This window comes from Artibeus jamaicensis, unplaced genomic scaffold (assembly GCF_021234435.1).
Source record: "Artibeus jamaicensis isolate MK-2021 breed Jamaican fruit bat unplaced genomic scaffold, CSHL_Jam_final contig_432, whole genome shotgun sequence".
NCBI lineage: Eukaryota > Metazoa > Chordata > Mammalia > Chiroptera > Phyllostomidae > Artibeus > Artibeus jamaicensis.
In genome coordinates, this window is record NW_026521828.1 from 14006009 (window position 1) to 14017895 (window position 11887).

The following is an 11887-nucleotide window of genomic DNA, read 5'->3' on the forward strand; positions in this document are numbered from 1 at the left end:
CTCTATGTCCAAATTTCCTTCTATTATAAGGTCATCAATAGGATTGGGTCAGAGCCCATACTAACTGCATTGTTTTCACCTAATGGTTTTTTAAAAGGGCTTATCTCCAAATATGCTCACACTCTGAGTCACGGGTGGGGGGGGACATTAGAACTTCAACATGTGAATTTTGAGGGAGCACAGTTCACCCCACAAGAAAAGCTTTCACATTATTTTCCCTTTTATAACATGGAGGCAGCAGCCACAGGGCGAATTTACACATATTTTGCAAATGCATTAGTTCGTTAATTCAACAAATACTGAGTGTTTACTAAGTGTCAAGCATCAGGCTAGATGCTAAATATATAACAATCAAGGAGACAGGCAGGTCCCCACTCTTGTGGAAATTAGGCTGTAGTGGGAGAGACAAGAAAAAAGGAATTAAACAAATAAAGCAATTATGACCATAATGAGTGGAAGTAAGGCCGCACACACAGCGCTGTGGTAGAAAATAGGGTGGAAGAGATTTTTAGTGGGGTCAGGGAAGGCCATTCTGAGGAGGTGATAGTCTGATTCAAACACCGGGAAGGATTCCTTAATGCAAAAGAGCCTGAGAGAGGAAAGAGCTTAGCGGATAAGTAGCAAGCGCAAAGGCCCAGGGGTGGAAATTGCTTAACATGTTCTCCGCATTGACAAAATGCCTGTGTGCTGGATCATAGGATATGATGTGGCATGAGGAATGATATGGCAGGAGCTGGGTCAGGCGGGGCCTGGCAGGCTCAAGATGGATTCTGAGTGCAACAGGAAGTCAAGGAAGGGTTGATCTGTTCTGCAGTCTGGAAAATGGATTGGCAGTGGGCAGGAGTGGGAGGTGGTGAAACTGAGTCTCAGACTGTTCAGTAATTGCCTTTCACACAACTTCTAAGTGGTGGGGCTGGGCAAGTCCACACAGAAAGCTGGGAGTGGCGTTACAGTCCTGTAAACGTGGAGGTGAGCGCCCCCTGCTGTTTCAAGTACTCTTTAACCCTCATTTGAAGGCCAGTGTAGGAAGCAAGGAATCTGCCAGCTCTTGATTATGGAATGCACAGAAATTCTCTAATCACATTTCCACAAGACACATGGAAACATTTTCCAGTGAAGAGAAAGAGGGGATGAGGAAGTGCCCAACCAACAGGTTCAATCTTCTCAGTGAAGAAGGGTTGGAGATAGAATAGACTGGATCTTTGATTTTTAAGAGTAATTAACCACTTGACTGGTTTTTTAATTATACATGCTCATTACAAAATATCAGGCAATACACAAACATGAAAAAACAAACTGTTCCAGATCCTACCACTCAAAAGTAACAAGTGTTAACATTAAATGAACATTATTTTAGACATATATATATATATAAATATACATTTATAGGTGAGATTTAAAATGTCCTCAATAAAGATCTCTCTCCAGGTAAGAAACATTACTAAAATAATTTATTAAAATTTATTTTATTTTATTAATTATGCCATTTTTTGTTGTTCTATTCCCCCCTTCATTCCCCTCCACCTTGCACCTCCCCACCCCCACCATTTCCCCCTTTAGTTTATGACCATGTGTCTCAAGTTCTTTAGATTCTATATTTCCCATACTATTCTTACCCTCTCCCCTATCTATTTTCTACCTACTGTCTATGCTACTTATTCTCTGTACCTTCTCCCCTTTCTCCTCCTCCCACTCCCCTGTTGCTAAAACTCCTTGAGATCTTCATCTCTATGTTTCCGCTCCTGATCTAGCTGTCCTTTTAGTTTGCTTTTGTTTCAGGTGTGGTTGTTAATAACTGTGAGTTTGCTGTCCTTTCACTGTCCATCTTTTTTATCTTCTTTTTCTTAGATAAGTCCCTTTAACATTTCATATAATAAGGGCTTGGTGATGATGAACTCCTTGAATTTGAACTTACCTGAGAAGCACTTTATCTGCCCTTCCATTCTAAATGAAAGTTTTGCTGGATAGAATAATCTTGGTTGTAGGTCTTTGGATTTCATGACTTGAAATACTTCTTTCCAGCCCCTTCTTGCCTGTAAGGTGTCTTTTGAGAAATCAGCTGACAGTCTGATAGGACAGTCTGACAGTCCTTTGTAGGTGACTGTCCCCTTAGCTCTTGCTGCTTCTAGGATTCTCTCCTTCATTTTCATCTTGGCTAATGTAATTATGATGTGTCTTGGTGTGTTCCTACTTGGGTCCAACTTCTTTGGGACTCTCTGAGCTCCTGGACTTCCTGGAAGTCTACTTCCTTTGCCAGATTGGGAAAATTCTCCTCTATTATTTGTTCAAATAAGTTTTCCACTTGTGGCTGTTCCTTTTCCCCTTCTGGTACCCCTATAATTAGGATGTTGGAACATTTAAAGGTGTCCTGAAGGTTCCTAAGTCTCTCCTCATTTTTTTGAATTCTTGTTTCTTCATATTTTCCTGTTTGGTCATTTTTTTCTTTCTTCTGGTTCACTCCATTGATTTGAGTCCCAGTTTCCTTTCCATCACTATTGGTTTCCTGTGCAATTCCCTTCATTTCAATTAGTTTAGCCTTCATATGTTCCTCTAATTTGTGACAAATCAACCAGTTCTGTGAGCATCCTGATCACCAGTGTTTTGAACTGTGCATCTGAAAGTTTGGCTATTTCTTGGTCGCTTAGAGTTATGGGCTCTGGGGCTTTGAGATCTTCTTGAGCCATTTTTGGTCTATTTGCACCCAGTAAGTATGAGGAGCGGAGCCTTAGATGTTCACCAGGGTAGGGCCAACCAGGTCGCTGGGTTGAGACGCTGTATGTGGGGACGGGGTCAGAGCGTGGAAATGGTGGCCCCCTCTGCTGCCTCCCACTGCTGGGGCCTGCTCGCTCGGTCTCGTCTCACCGCCCACTCCCTCGCCGGTCTATCTGTGCACGAATGTGCAACCACAGTCAACTCCCTGCCCTGTGCCCTTGCTGGGTCCGCCGGTCACTCACTGGGTCACTCACTGGGTCACTCACTGGGTCACTCACTGGGTCTGCCCATTGCAACCCCTTGCCTGGGATCCACGCGCCTGAGTCCGTCTGACCGAGTTTTCCTGTGCAACCCCGCTCTGCCAGCTGCTGGCTTTGCCCCTCTTATCGGTCAGGCTGAAGAATTTGTTGTTATCAGACTTCCAAAAAGTTCTATTTTCTGTATTCTGACTATGTTTTTTGTTGCTAATATTATGTTGTCTCTAAACTTGGTTGTGTGAGAAAGCACGGCGTCTCCACCTATGCCTCCATCTTGGCAGAAATCTCTCCTACTAAAATAATTTAAATACACTTATTCTTAGGCCACATATTTACTTTTAGATATATGTGTCTATTTATATAATTTTGATAGATGAATATTGTTTCAATGTTACAAAATGGGCCAGCAAATATTTTCTGCAAAGGACCAGATTGTAAATATTTTAGGGGGTATGAGACAAAAGACCTTGGTCACAATTATTCTGCTCTGTTACTAGAGCAAGAAAGCAGCTGGATACATAAATGTACCCAGTGTGTTGTATTCCAATAAATCTTAATTTTCAAAAGCATGTGGTGGGCTGGATTTGGCCAACAGCTATCGTTTGCTGACCCTGTTACAAAAGGGAAGAGAATTACTGTGCTTACTCTTCCTTCCCCTCACTTCTCCAGGTTTTGCTTATATTACTATCACTTTGTTACAGCTTATGATATATATATTCTTCTATGCTAGGCTCATGCTGACCCATGATTAGCCTTGGCCATGAAATTAGTAAATTCAGTGTTTACCTCAGTTCATTTGTGCTGCTGCCACAAGGATACTGTTAACCAGGAGACTTGCAATGACATGTATTTATTCCTCACAGTTCTGGAGTCTTGAGAAGCTTGAGATCAGAGCCCCAGCAGATCTGGAATCCAGCAAGGGTCCCCTTGCTAGAGAAGCCAGGTTGTCACTGTGACCTTCCATGGAGGAAGGGGTGAGGGCACGCTTGGGGGCTCTTTCACAAGAGCACTTGTTCCACTTATAGGAGCACCACCCTTGTGACCTAATCACTGTATGTCACCATGGGAACTGTCGGTGGATACAAACGTTCAGACCGTAGCAGTGTTTCACACTAGGGTTTTTTTAAATAGGTTTTTTTATTCATGAGTTTTTCATTAACATTTGACTCTTGTTCAACTGGGATTATTTGTCAAATAGTTTTATTTAGTTTGTTACTGCTTTAAAAAGAATTCATAGGTTTTGTATTTTCTGAACTCTTTTATCTCAGAAAATGTCTTTCTTTTACGGTTTGAACCTGCAACATTTCAGTTTATGGGACGATGCTCCAACCAGCTGAGCCACACCAGCCAGGGCTGTATCAATTTTTCTTGACCTAACTGTTTTTATCTGTGAATACAGTTCTTCCTTTTAGGAAATTCTTCCTAGATTATTATATCTTTGAATTCGTTTGTGTTTTCCTTTCTACTCTAAGGATGCCAATTATCCTCATGTTGAATAATTGTCTCAATATCTTTCCTCTTTCCTCGAATCACATTGTCTTTTCATGCTCCGTTTTCTACGATTATCCTGGCCATCTCTCCAGGACATTTTCAGCCCCATTTTTCTCTCCTTTGCCATTTATAAGTTGTTAGATCTATTCCAAAGTTATTTGGTCTCTCAATTTTTCCTCAGCTCTGCAATGCCTTCTTTCATCTTAGTCAATCATTTTATAATTCTTCTTTGAGGTCTTGTTCTATTGAATTCATATTCTTCATGAATTCTTTACTCTAACACCCTTCCAACATTAAAAAAGAATCAACATTTCTCCTCTGGACCTTATTTCTTCCTGTGGCTTTTTGGTTTGTTTGTTTTGTCTCTTTCTTGCTTGATGCTTCACTCGATTTTGTTGTAGGGCAGCGTTATTTCTTTTAATTTTGCTCATGTTGAAGAAATAGCTACATTTATAGTTTCTCTGAAATGTTGTAGATCAGGGGCGTGAAACTCATTTTCACCAGGGGCCACATCTGCCTTGCAGTCGCCTTCAAAGGGCCAAATGTAATTTTAGGACTGTGTAAATGTAACTACTCCTTAACAAGAAGCAAGGAGCTGGGCACTGCCACCAGGTAGAAACACGGTGCTGGGCCGGATAAAACAAGGTGGAGGGCTGGATTCGGCCCGCGGGCCTTGTGTTTGCCACCTGTGGTCTATATGGATTCTCTCAAACACCTTCCCACTTTATCTGGGACCGTTTTGTCTTCCCCCCTCTACAGTATGTGGGTTGGGAGCTGAGTGTAGCTTTCTATCAGTTGTTCAATCAGAGAGTATTGTTTGGAATTCCCAGTGTTTTGGGGAGACGGGTCTGACCTTGAGAGCCACACTCAGCCACATTAGAATCTCTTTCGTTTTGTGATTGCCAAATCTAAAAAAATACGATTCTAGTATTACGATATCCCTTTCCTCTCTGGTTGCTGCCAATGAATGATTGGACTTAAAAAACGGACCATTTCACCAGATGTGAGAAGTTTCTGTGACCTTGTTTTATTCTATCTTTATGTAGACGTTGGCTGTTAAAGCAAGTGTTGGGTACATTTTTATTTTATTTCACTTTTAATTACACTTTACATTCACTATTACCTAAAGTAATATGTGACAACATAAATGACAAACAGAACGGAAACCGACTCAGACACAGAGAACAGTCTGCTGGTTGCCAGAGGCCAGGAGGGTTGGGGGATGGGATGAAGATGTTGAGGGGATTGAGAAGTAAAAATTGGCAGTTACAAAATAGTCATGGGTTGTAAAGTGCAGCCTAGGGAATCTAGTGAATAATACTGTAATAGCTACTACATTATGATTCCAGGTATGCACTGGAAATATTGGGGAACACTTTGTAAAGTATATAATTGTCTAATCTCTATGCCGCACTCAATGTTAAAGAGTCAAGTGCAGTTTAGAAAAAAATTAAATTATGAAAAGAGGCAGACTAGATAAATTTTAGTTTCTTTTAGCCTGACATTCTAAAACAAGATAAATATAACAGCAGAGGTCACCCAACTATTACAAATTAGGAAGTTCAAACACATTTTAAGACATAAGAGGCATTTCAATGGCATGACCGCTAGAGGGCAAGCCTTGGCCATACTTGAAGTAGTTCTGTAACACTAAACAGTTACCATCTCCAATGAATTATGCTGGAATTCATTTAAACTTTTATGGAGAGTGTGAGAAGGAAAATCTGGGAAGGGAACGGAGCTAGGATTATCTGGCAGGCAGGAGCCATTACTCTTTGGAAAGATGGAGCCCATGTTTCTTTCCCTTGCCATCTGCACCCATCCTCAGCCTTGAATGACTTCTGTCAGTCCCCCTAGTCCTCTCTGTTTGCAAACTATTAAACCACAGCCCCAGTGCTTAGTTGACTGTGCTGTTTTCTAGCTAGTATGTAAAGAAGTGAAATGACTTGGCTAGAGTGACAGCCCTCCAGCTGGTAAGTGACAAAGACCTGAAATGGGCACCACCCCCCCATCTCCCTGCCTCCTGCTGGGGAGCGGGGCTGCTGGGCCTCCTGCTGGCCTCGCAGACAGAAAATGCTCTTGCTACTTACTGGTAGTTTGTTTTCAGGCCTGCAGGCACAGGAGAACCAACGCCATGAGGAATAAATCACAGCCCTCCCTTCAGCCCTAGCTGTTGGCGGCTCCCTGTGGCATTCTGAATCCTGACTGGGACTGAGACTTTTGTGGCATGAGGATAAGCCTCTTTACAACAAGAATGATGGAAACCTGGCTTTGCTGGCAATGGGGCTCCCTCCATTTGTCTCGTAGAATGGGTCTTGCTACTGAAAGCACAATTTTCCAACACGAGCTTTCAGCCTGTTGTTCATCATATTCCTCCTTCTATCACGCATAATGCTTCACCAGAGAATTTGAGGCTTGTTTTCCCTTCTTGGGCTGCAATTGGCCTCAGTCTTTGGTGAGATGTTTCATCATACAAACATAAGACAAATGCCTGCCTGTGGTCCTCAGGGGACCTGTGAACCCATGACATCACTCTAGCCTTGCCAAAGATCGCAGATACCACTACTGTGTGCTGTCAGTAAAACAAATGGGGAGTATCTGTCATAGGACTGTGTCCTTACAGAGGCATTTTTTATGTAGATTTTCATTGGGACTATCGCAGGAAATCACTTTTTCCTTCTTGGGAAATATGTTGATTTAAATATGGTTGTTAGGTTATCACAAGACAGATTCCTTTTGATACAGGGTGCAGCTGGGGGGGGGGCAAAAAAAAAGATTTGGAATGGTGTCCAGAATTCAAAGTGTATAGGAATATTGGAGAGACATATAAGATGTCCTCACCACCCCCAGGGGGAAGGGACCAATAGAGCAGGGCCTTTGAGAGCTGTTTTACATAGCAACAGTTTTGCAGCTAACCTCTAGAATGGTCATTTAACATATCTATAACCTTTAACTGATTTCATAGATATGTTAAATAGCTGTGGCCAAGTTTGGAGCGAGGGAGAAGGTAGTGAGCTGGGACTCAGGAGGATGGAACAAGGGGCTGCACTCCTGAGTGAGAAGGGCTTGGACCCAGGATGTAACTAGGGGCTGCGCTCCTGAGTGAGGAGATCCTGTGTGGGAGCTTGGAAAAGACTGGCTCCAGGACATGAGGGGAGAACTGCCCAGGTGAGGAGAGGGCCACGCCGTTTGGGGCAGAATGGAGATCCCTGCAGCCAGGTGAAGAAGGAAGCCACATGCTTTTGGTGGAGTGCGGACTCCTGCAGCTTTGGTAGAAGAGACCCACGCGGCTTTGGGGTGCCCCCTTTGGCCGCGGAGCCTGAAAAGCAACAGAGACTTTGACTGGAACTGGGTACAAAGGACTCTTGCCAGTGGACCATGAGAGGGTACCACAATATTTTGGATTAACTCAAGATCCTGCACAGTGACACAGCTGACAGTGCCAGCGGCCTGAAACACAGACGTGTGCTCTTTTCCTGATTTCCGGTACCCGGAGTTGGGACAGTGGGAGAAGGGAGCGCTGTGTGGGTGTAGGTGTATACCCTAAAGGACTTTGATATTTTAGTGGAGGCATTAGGCCTGAATAGCATTAAATAAACATTTTGCTTCCTTTTCACAAATCTCTGGCATTAAGAGATGTCTTTCCAATTGGCGGCGGACAGAAGGGCCCAGTAGATTTTAGTATTTTGTTTTTGGGAGGGGCCCCTGTTGTATAGCAGTTTTGGGCATCCCTAGGTGGGCCAAATATTGTATTGTCCCTCGGACCTCTTGTTCGGTAACACTCTCAGATCTGATCTTTCCCCCAGGAAGAGGTGCAAATGGGAGCTACAGATGCTGCGGTTCAGTTCACTGGGGGTTGAAGTGCTCAGTGCCCCTTCCTCACACACGCCTTTTAAGACTGCATAAGCATATGTGGAGAATTGTACTTTTTTTAAAAATTAAATTTCCTGGCCCAGAAGGAACTACATTTTCCTCCCTCTCTCCTTCCCTTCCCCTCTAAAGATAAATAAATAAAATCTTAAAAAAAATTAAATTCTTACAGTTTTCAAATAGAGAATGGTGGTTATCAGATTGCTCAAGCATTTAGATTTCATTGGATGCATTTAAATTAGTGATATAATTGTTCTGTTTTTTGCTTTAATTTTTTATCATTTTTTTACTTTTTTATCTCTTCTAAAAATATATGTTATTGATTATGCTATTACAGTTGTCCCATCCCCCCCTTCACTCTCCTCCATCCTGCACACCCCCTCTTTAGTTCATGTCCATGTGTCATACATATAAGTTCTTTGGCTTCTACTTTCCCCATACTATTCTTACCCTCCCCTGTCTATTTTCTACCTACCATCTATGTTACTTATTCTCTATACCTTTTCCCCCTCTCTCCCCCTCCCACTCCTCTGTTGATAACCTTCCATGTGATATCCATTTCTGTGGTTCTGTTCCTGTTCTATTGTTTGCTTAGTTTGTTTTTGTTTTAGGTGTAGTTGTTAATAATTGTGAGTTTGCTGTCATTTTACTATACATGTTTTTTATCTTTTTTTCTTAGATAAGTCCCTTTAACATTTCATAAAATAAGGGCTTGTTGATGGCGAACTCCTTGAACTTGGACATTATCTGAGAAGCACTTTATCTGCCCTTCCATTCTAAATGAAAGCTTTGCTGGATAGAGCAATCTTGGTTGTAGATGTTTGGTTTTCATGACTTGGAATACCTCTTTCCAGCCCCTTCTTGCCTGTGAGGTCTCTTTTGAGAAATCAGCTGACAGTCTGATGGGAACTCCTTTGTAGGTGACTGTCCCCTTATCTCTTGCTTCTTCTAGGATTCTCTCCTTCATTTTCATCTTGGCTAATGTAATGATGATGTGCCTTGGTGTGTTCCTACTTGGGTCCAACTTCTTTGGGACTCTCTGAGCTCCTGGACTTCCTGGAAGTCTATTTCCTTTGCCAGATTGGGGAAGTTCTCTATTATTTGTTCAAATAACTTTTCCACTTGTTGTTCTTCCTCTTTCCCCTCTGATGCCCCTATAATTAGGATGTTGGAACATTTAAAGGTGTCCTGAAGGTTCCTAAGTCTCTTCTCATTTTTTTGAATTTTTGTTTCTTTATTCTTTTCTGTTTGGTTGTTTCTTTCTTCCTTCTGGTCTAATCCATTGATTTGAGTCCTAGTTTTCTTCCCATCACTATTGGTTCCCTGTACTTTTTTTTTCACTTAGTGTAGCCTTCATTTTTTCATCTAATTTGCAACAAAATTCAACCAATTCTGTGAGCATCCTGATTACCAGTGTTTTGAACTGTGCATCTGATAGGCTGGCTATGTCTTTGTTGCTTTAGCTGTATTTTTTTTGGAGCTTTGATCTATTCTTTTGTTTGGACCATTTTTTGTTGTCTTGATGTGCCTGTTACGTATGAGGGGCAGAGCCTTAGGTGTTCACCAGGGCTGGTCAACCCAGTCACTGGGTTGTGATGCTATTTGTGGGGGGAGGGGTCCAAGAGGGAACAAAGGCACTTGCTCAGCTCTCTGCCAGATTTCAGTCCTTTCCACCACTTCCCACAAGCAAACTTGGCCCTCCTGGTGCTGGTTCCCAGGTGTGTGGGCTTGTGTATGTTCTAGGACCCTGTGGGTCTCTCCAATGAACTCTCCTATGAGGCTGGGAGTTTCTCCTGGCTCTTCAACCCTCAAAGGTGTTTTCAATCAGTGTTTTGAGGCTTTATTTCCCTGCACTGAGACCCTGGGTTGTGTGGTCTGTCTTGCTCCCCAGTTTCACCTGGTTTATCTGTGTGATAACCTAGGACTACCTGGTCTGCCAGCTGCCTTGTGCTCCATACCCCTCCATAATCCACCGCCTCACTGTGTCTGCCAGCTGCTGCCTTGAGCGCTCAGGGTCCACCACTTTGCCACGACCCCTCTTCTCTCAGCTGCCTGACTGCCCCTCCTACCCATCTGGATGAATGTGTTTACTTTAACTCCTTGGTTGTAGGACTTCTATATAGTTCAGTTTTCTGTCAGTACTGGTTGTTTTTTGTTTCTAAATTGTTGTTGTCCTTATTTGGTTGTGCAGGGAAGCACAGTGTGTCTACCTGCACCTCCATCTTGGCCGGAAGTCGAGAATTATACTTTTTACCTTTGGAATTACCTTGTTTGGACCTGCCATAGTGGGAAGAGTATATTCTTATTGTGATTCATTCTGGTGAAGAAATGAGTTAGAATTTCTTATTTGGTTAGGTGGAAAGATAGCTTTGCTTCCTCCTTTCTCTGGGGCAGAAGGTAGTAATAGCTTTGGCTCAAGAGGCGAAAGAAAAAATTAAAACCCCAGTAGGGGTGATAAGCCAGTCCTGATCTATAGCTGCATGTAGAGGGAAGGAAACCAATCCCAGACCCGCGGGTCCTAGGAGTTGTGTATCTAATACCCACTTTTAAATGTTTCTTCCCTTTGCATTATTTGCAGAATCTCTATAGTCTTTTATCAGATATCACAGCTGGTGGGTGCTGGACTGTGGAGAATCAGGACAGAGCCCGTGTCCTCCTGGTGTGGGCTGTCCTAGGACAAGGGCCATGTCCTTGGGGCTGTGTCTTTTGAGCAAGTCTTATAGTGAGGGCTTGTGAGACAGTTGTGAGGAGGTGAGTGATGACTTGCAGAGGGGCCCAGGGAAGAGCTCCAGAGTTAGAGATGGTAAATGATGATCAGAGTGGATTTGTTAAGACTGTAGGACACAAGCATGGGATTTTTCACACCTCCAAATTTGCTATCTCAGCCAGGAGCCTTGAATTCGGACTCAAGGGTCACTGGTAGCTTTGACCTTCAGGTTGTATTCTGTAGCCAACAATGACCCCAGGAGTATATGGCACATGACCAGTGCAAAGGAAGAATCAGTCAACTTCCATAAACTTTGGTTTCTTTGTGTGTAAGGGGCCTGGGCAATACTACCGTCCTTGGGTGAAAATAAGAATATATATTTTTTGTATCTTTTTGAAAAAGATTTTATTTATTTTTAGGGAGAGGGGAAGGAAAATAGAGAAACATCAGTGTGTGGTTGCCTTTCATGTGCCTGCTACTGGGGACCTGACCTGCAACCCAGGCATGTTGTTGACTGGAAATCAAACCAGCAACTCCTTGGTTTGCAGGCCAGCACTCAATCCACTGAGCCACAACAGCCAGGGCTAGGTTTTGTATCTTTAAAAAACAATATTTATTGATTTTGAGAGAGAGAGCTTTGTTTTTCTACACATTTATGCATTTGTAAGTTTCTTTTTGTATGTGTCCTGACTAGGGATGGAACCTGCAACCTTGACGTATGAAGACAATGCTGTAGCCAACTGAGCTACCTGGTCAGGAGTATTTTTTTTTTTGTATCTTCAAAACAGGAACAAAACAAACAAAAACACCAGATGAATAGAATAAGTCAAAGTGGTTACTTCCCAAAGGT